Source organism: Rattus rattus, chromosome 3 (assembly GCF_011064425.1).
Source record: "Rattus rattus isolate New Zealand chromosome 3, Rrattus_CSIRO_v1, whole genome shotgun sequence".
NCBI lineage: Eukaryota > Metazoa > Chordata > Mammalia > Rodentia > Muridae > Rattus > Rattus rattus.
In genome coordinates this window covers 41,851,700-41,859,339 of record NC_046156.1, presented here as the reverse complement: position 1 = coordinate 41,859,339, position 7,640 = coordinate 41,851,700, and the positions used below count along the sequence as shown (strand labels likewise).

General features: G+C 37.1%; 1 pseudogene; it reads right to left on the bottom strand.

The window, feature by feature from the left end:
* Positions 1 to 6,776: 6,776 nt before the first annotated feature.
* Positions 6,777 to 7,244, bottom strand: LOC116895341 (annotated as a pseudogene).
* Positions 7,245 to 7,640: the final 396 nt, after the last annotated feature.

Here is a 7,640-nt window from a genome sequence, read left to right as displayed (position 1 = left end):
CTGGAAAAAAATGGAAGTTCTTATGTTGAATATTGATGCAGATTTTTATGAAAGAATCTGGTCTTTTAAGGCAAAACCTTCATGTTTTCTTTTTGTAAATGAAAAAATAAGTTTATATCTCTTTTGAATAGCTGTATCCAAGATTATGCAATTATGACAATCCTGGTGATCTGAAAAAGTATTTCAGACTTGGCACAGCCTTTCCCAAAAGCCTAAAGGACATTGATGAGCTGCATAACCACACATGTCCACATCCCACTGTGGCTAATGTCATTTGGATGTAGTATGCATTACCTGGTTTTAGTGAAATACTTTCTTCCTTTTCCACTCTTCCTTCTAGTATTCACTGTTTTTTCCATTGTTGTCTTCCTCCTCCTCTTCCTCCTCCTCCTCTTCCTCCTCCTCCTCTTCCTCCTCCTCCTCTTCCTCCTCCTCCTCTTCCTCCTCCACTTCTTCTTCTTCTTCTTCTTCTTCTTCTTCTTCTTCTTCTTCTTCTTCTTCTTCTTCTTCTTCTTCTTCTTCTTCTTCTTCTTCTCTTCCTCTTCCTCTTCCTCTTCTTCTCTTCCTCTTCCTCTTCTTCATCTTCTTTGTTTTTCTTCTTGATTGTTGTAATAAAGTTAATGGTCTTCCCTTTCTTCCAATCTTTCTACTCTCTCTCCTTCCCTCCCGTCAGTTCTTATCTCTGCCCTGTCCTTCCTCCCTCCCTTCCCCCTTCTTGCCCCCCTCTTTCCCTCCATCCTTGCTTCCCAGCAGGTGGAATCTAGATCTCAGACACACTAAGTAAGTGTGACCTGTATTATCAACTCCATAATTATTCATTTCCTTCATATTCAAATCTGACAGATTTTATTTCTTAAATTAATCTAAGAATCATGATGGTCTCTAAATTCTTTATCTGCAGCTCTGGATTTTATGTCTTAATACAATTCAGACATTTTTTTTAACTCATGAAAAATATAGAAAAAATTTAAATATGTACAAATTCCTCAAACACATGCAAAATATGGCTGAAATTTACAAAATAAATTAAAATTTTATTCATACAATTATCCAGAAAAAGAAAACAGGAACTTATGCTTTCATAATTCTTTTCACATAGTATAATTTAACAAAACATTTTGTAACAGACACCACACACACACACACACACACACACACACACACACACATAATAGATGGACAAACAGAATGAGTCCCCTACCACATTTCTATAGCTGGAAAGAATTGGTACTAACTCAAATGAACATCAGTGGATTTTGATATGGTAGACACAGAGTTATTAAGATAAATATCACTTTATCACTTATTCTTAAAAGTTAGAAAGCAAAGCTGTGGACTGTTGCAGCTAGAATTCTGACACAATATTATTAATAAATAAGGTGCATTCATTTAAATTTGGAAGGTATAAAAGGGTGTTATCTCCTTCATCTCGTTTATTTATGTTAAAGATTTGTTTACTTTTATTTTATATGTATATTGGTGGTTTTGCCTGCATATATTTGAGTGCTTATGTGGAGATGTGTATGATGTCCATAGACACCAGAAGAGGGCTATTTTAGGGTTTCTATTGCCACAAAGAGACATCATGACCAAGGCAAGTTTTACAAAAGAAAACATTTTATTGAGGCTGCTTATAGTTTCACAGGTTCAGTTCAATTATCATTCTGGTTGGAAGCATGGGAATGTACAAAAAAGACATGGTGCTGGAGGACTTGAGAGTTCTACAGAAGGAGCTAGGCTTAGCTTGAACAAGAGAGACTTCAAAGCCAGCCACACAGTGACACACTTCCTCTATGAAGGGTGCAACTCTTAATAGTGCCACTCCTTATGGGTCAAGCATTCAAACACATGAGTCTGTGGTGACCACATGTATTTACTCCACTACAAGGGCTCATAGGTCTGCAGTTGTTATGAGCCTCCTGGGTCTTCTGCTATAAAAACTCGAGCCATCTCTCTAGCCATCCTCTCGTTGCTTGAGAAAAATTGTAGAAAGATGCAATTTTGCTGTTCGAATGGTTTTCACAGCAGCAGTCTCCCAGAGCCCACTCTCCAGCTTCCTACACACTGAGCACTACTTTTGGTGGAAGCAGTAGGAGGTGTTGTTTTGTTTTAACTTCTGTACAGTATATGTTTTAATTGGTCAGTTTGTTTTATTATTGTTGTTTTGAGAGGCATTCCTGAAAAGCCTAGTCATAATCTTTTATTTCAAGCCTTTCCAGTACTTTTAAGTCTAATTCTACTTTATCTGAATAATTGCAATTTATACAGTTGTTTACTTCTTAAACTGGATCAATTCTGATATATACAGAAAGGCACCACTGATGCATAAATGTACCATTTTGTCCAATGAAAGGAGTGATGAAATTCAGTAGTGAAATCATAGCTAGTCCTACGATGGAACAACATAGCAAGGTTAAGAAATGAACAGAGGGTAGATTCGTGAATGAGAATCAAATGTGATTATTAATGCAAAAGTACAAGTGAAGTCAAGTTTGGGAATATGAATGTATCACATATATATATAATATAAAAATTTTTCTATATATTTCTATATATTGCACATGAAATTAACATTAAAAGTTTGTGACTTGCAAAAGAGAGGAGAGAAAAAGATACATACTCAAAAACATCCTAGCCTTTTCTCAAATGCATCAAAGAATTTTGAATTTTCTGTAAAATTTAAAGAAGGGCACGTTAATGTTCTTTGATTTGTAAGGAATTTTAAATTATTAAAAGGTTATGTTTTCATCTAATTCAATCATTGTGTTGTCTAAGGAGAATTTCCTATTGGTCTAATCTTTTCTTTCTGTATGGTACCAGGCATTGAACTAAGGGGCTTTATCATTGAGGCAAGCAAGCAAACATCCTACTGCAGAGCTACAACCCCAGTCCTGTTCTGTTTTATTCTCACCAATATTCATTATGAGCTCATTCTGTCATTCACTGGGCCCTCAGGGCATGGCTCTCTTCCCTTCTCTCTAATATATAACCAATGCAATAGCCATATCTAATTTCTTCATTACAGGGGGAACTTTAATACTCCACTCACTTATCTCCTTCTCTGCTGCTCATCCCTCTGTTTTCTCTAATCTGAGTAATTAGTAACACCTGAAGAGCTCTGAGATCCTAGAGCAATGGAGTGTCTGGGCATGATAAATGGTTGGCAGTACAACTATATCATAAGCCGGTTCACTTGTGTCCTTACTGATGTTCATTCCATTGTGGGTTTTGTTCATCTCTGATTATTTCTCCCCATGATGACCAATTTAAAATATCTTCCTAGTCTTGGTTGACTAACCTTTCTTCTGCCATCAAATCACTTCATGTACTATTTTCTAAAGAAAGTAAGGCTCAACCTTTTTAAACACACAGGTTGATTCTCGTCTTCCCACATGTAAGACTCTGCCCTCTCTGAAGTAGCATAAAGATCAAGAGGTTGACCATTTTGGAAATGCCATCTGAACCCTTGGGGCCTTTTGAAACTGTAGGAAGATATTCTGAAAATAAAGTTGACATTTTGAAGGTAATCAACATAAGATAAGAAAAATCTATGGATCAACAGTGATGGTATTTAGTGTTTTAATTAAGCATGTCTATATCAGAAATCCTATAATTGTATAAAAGAAATGAACAATATGGGAGTCTATTAAGTTATTTCTAAGTGCTTGCTGACAGGTGCCTGGTATAGGTCTCCCCTGAGAGGCTCTGCCAGAGCTTGACCAATATGGATGTAGATGTATGCAGCCAAACGTCAGACTGAGCTCAGGCACCAATGGAGCTCTTTCAGGGCAAGGACTGAAAGAGCTGAAGGGGTTTGCAACCGCATAGGGAGAACAACAATATCAACCAACCAGATCCCCCACCCCAAATCTCCCAGGGACTAAACTGCCAACCAAAGAATACACATGGAGGGACCCATGGCTACAGCTGGATGTGTAGCAGAGGATTACCTTATATGACATCACTGGGAGGGGAGCCACTTGGTCCTGTGGATGCTGAATGACCCAGGGTAGGGAAATGCTAGAGCTCTGATGCAGGGAGAGGGGATAGGGAGATTGTGGAGGGGAAACTGGGAAGGCATATAACATTTGATGTAAATAAATAAAATAACCAATAAAAATAAATAAGAGTTGTTTCCATTTTTCCATTGCCGTTTTTTTTCAGTCTCAGGCTTATCCTGAAGTATACTAAATTTATGTGTATTTTGAATTAGCTAATTTGGTAATCCCATTTCTGACATACTCATAGCAGATTTGTAGCACTTTGGAAGCCCAATTTATTGTTGTAAATGATATAGGGTTCTTCAATTAGCCCCCAATATTAATTAGTACACACAATTTTTTGCCAATTTCTACAGGCAAAATTGCTATACTTATTGGTTGTCACGTGACTTCAAGATAAATGCACGTCTCATATATTTTGAGTACCTAATTCATCTTTATTTTTCCAGTGAAGAACTCTATCTGAGATACCCAATCTCATACTACTGGAAATATGTGCTGTCATATCCTTTTATGCTTAAATCAGTCTTAATGGGTTATTACTCATATTCAATATATTCTACAATTTTAGATGTACATTCTGATGAGTTTTGACAATTATATGTAGTTGTATATCATAGCCCAAGTCATGATATGAAATATGCTCATCAGTCAAAACATTTATTGGTACCATTTTTCATATATTAAAAAACCATTTAAATTCACTAAATTTGACTTAAACTATAATACACTTACCATATGTGCATATTTTAAACTTTCTTTGTGGGTAATTTTTAGATGAATACTTCTTTTTATCCTTTTCTATGCATTTTAAGAATTGTATGTCTCTGATAGTTTTAATGAAGAAATGGAGGGGATTCATGTGTAGAGGTTATCAACTCAGCCAAATCATTTCTTTAAAGAAACACATGAACATACCTGCCCAGATTGACGGGGAAAGAAGATGCAGATTAAAGGAGGAAGATCACCTTCATCTGAACCTACCCTAGTAGTCAGTTATACAATGCAGCCCATTTTTGCCTATAGCCCTCCAAATAGGTATTTTTGTTGGTCATTATACTGATCTATATTTAGAGCCTTAAGAGAAATAATTAAATTAGTCCAGAATATAAGGGGATAACTCTAAAATATGAAAGATGTAATAATAAAGTATCTTCTTTCCATAATAATACTTCATATGATCTTCAAGTGTAATGGATTTGAAATGGTGAATTCTTTAAAGGCAGAAGCTTAGTCTAAGACCTCCTCCCCTAAGTATTTAAATGGATGTACCAATGTATGCACATTGATTAATTCCATATGTATAGACTCAATATACACTTAAATATTCAGATTAAATATTCTTGATTTTGGGTACAATGGTTAAGAAAACAGACATGCATATTGTGCTCACAGTACTTGCATTCTAGACGGGTAAAGAGGCAACGATAATAGAGTGTGATCTGCACTGTAAGGATAAGTAGGAGGTACCCAGAGGGATCCCGAAGGAAGCCTCATTTCAGGCTCGTATGTGGGATCTTGGAAAGAATCTTGAAAAAAGTAGACTCGAAACCTAAACTTGAAGGGCAAAGTGGGTCGTGTAGGTGAGGCAATAGAATGTGGAAAGACATGGAAATAGAGAGGAAAATGTTCCAGAAATCTTCAGTGGAAGGAGATAATGAGAGAAACTCCAAAGGCATGTTTTTAACTAGAGTGGAGCAATGGATACTTGCCTTGGACAGGAAGAGCATGATAGAATTTTATTTGGGAGTACATTTTTTAATACTGTTATATGTTATCCAGAGTTGGATTTAGCAAGGAACAAGTCATTATTGGGACTTTTTAAACATAAGGGGCAAAAAAGCAAATGCTGTTGATCTGTCCTTTCTTTGGAAACCAGGAAAATGCATCACCTTTTGGGAAGCATTAATGACGAATTGTCCATACACATTCGATCAAACAGGTCTATGTTTAAAGTCATTCTTAGCATCACAACTCTGGAGAAGTGTATTGTTTTATTGTTATTGTTATGAATAAAGTAAAATTTGGATTGCTTGTTTAATTATTTTGTAGAAATCTGGTATCACTCACCTTCTATGACAACTACTTAGTAAAAATTGAAATTTTCTTCAGAAAAATAAATGTTAGTTTCAGGAAAATATTAGAAAAGCAAAATCCATTGTAAGAGTGATAGAACTTCTTCAATGTAATTATAGACTATGAAGGATTATAGTAAATTTATCCCAATGTAGATTTTATGGGTGGTTAGGAATACACATTTTTTTGTTAACCAGAAACAAATTTTCTACTTCAATCATTCAAAATTCCAAGTCATAATTGTCTGATATACCATTTGCTTACAGCCACTGTGGGAGACCATTTGCTGAATGACATGCAATGATGATGGAGCAGCTTGTTCATAAACTTACTAATTACTAAAGAATGACTTGAAGCATCTGGGACCACAACTGTGGGCAAGAGCATAGTATTTTCTACTCACACTGCCACTTTCCCTGAGATATCTGGGGTCATATTCCTAGTTTTCTAATTTTTTAAAAATATATTGCATTTGATATCTGCATTACAATTTCTTCTTTCTTTCTTCCTTCCTTCCTTCCTTCCTTCCTTCCTTCCTTCCTTCCTTCCTTCCTCCCTCCCTCCCTCCCTCCCTCCCTCTCTCTCTGTCTCTCTCTCTGTCTCTCTGTCTCTGTCTCTGTCTCTGTCTCTGTCTCTCTCTCTTTCTCTTTTCTTCTTTTTTAATGAATGAGGCAATTTATTAACCCATCATCTGTTGTTCTAATGTTGCTTCTTGTTGCCAGCTGCCACCTGTCTGACAATGCTCTCTGGATCTCTCTCTCTCTCTCTCCCCCTGAGATGTTAACTTGCAGCCCTCATCTTGATCCTTTTTCACCATTTTCAGGCCCTCTAGGGCCTGGAGAACCAGACAGGCCACACTCTTGGAGCCTCTGCTGAAATAGTTGGGCCTGACCCTGTTTCTCTGCTGTCCTCAGTAGATCTTGGTCATGGAATCAATACCTGCACACCACAGAGGTACAGTTGCCCTAGTGTGGAAGCAGCTCCTGTTTAGAGCCTGTGTAGAATGACTTCTCATCACAGGAGGCAAGCTCTTTATGTTTGGAAGGCTTAACTGTGTCCACCCATTCTGGGGACTTTCAGCTTCCCAGTCTTTTTGAGGAAGGCTGCCAAAGCTCTGAGGAACTCCTGCTGGTCAACATCTTTTACAGTAACTCCAGCCATCTGCATGGCCAGCTGGGAGCCAGAAAGGGAACATTGGAGATTCCCTGGCCTACAAGTCAAGTCAAGGTCTTGAATTATAATTTTATTAGTAATCAATGTTGGAATTTTGTTCATTATTCTTATTTTACAAATTTACATTTCTTTTTGTTTTCTGAAAGCATTGTTGGACACTGGTCTAACTTTTGTATTCATGTCTTAGCGACTCCTTGCTGCTCTCTTTAAGGCCCTTCATCCTCACACTTCCTTGAACGTAGGTGCTGCTCAGAATTTCAGTTTTTACCCTCTGCCATTAAATGCCTTCCCCTGGTTAACCTTACTTGGATGACGTAGGAAAAAGGAAACTACAGATGCTGAGGAAATCTCAGGCACGCATACAGAAAAGCTTGGACTAGGTGGGCTGTG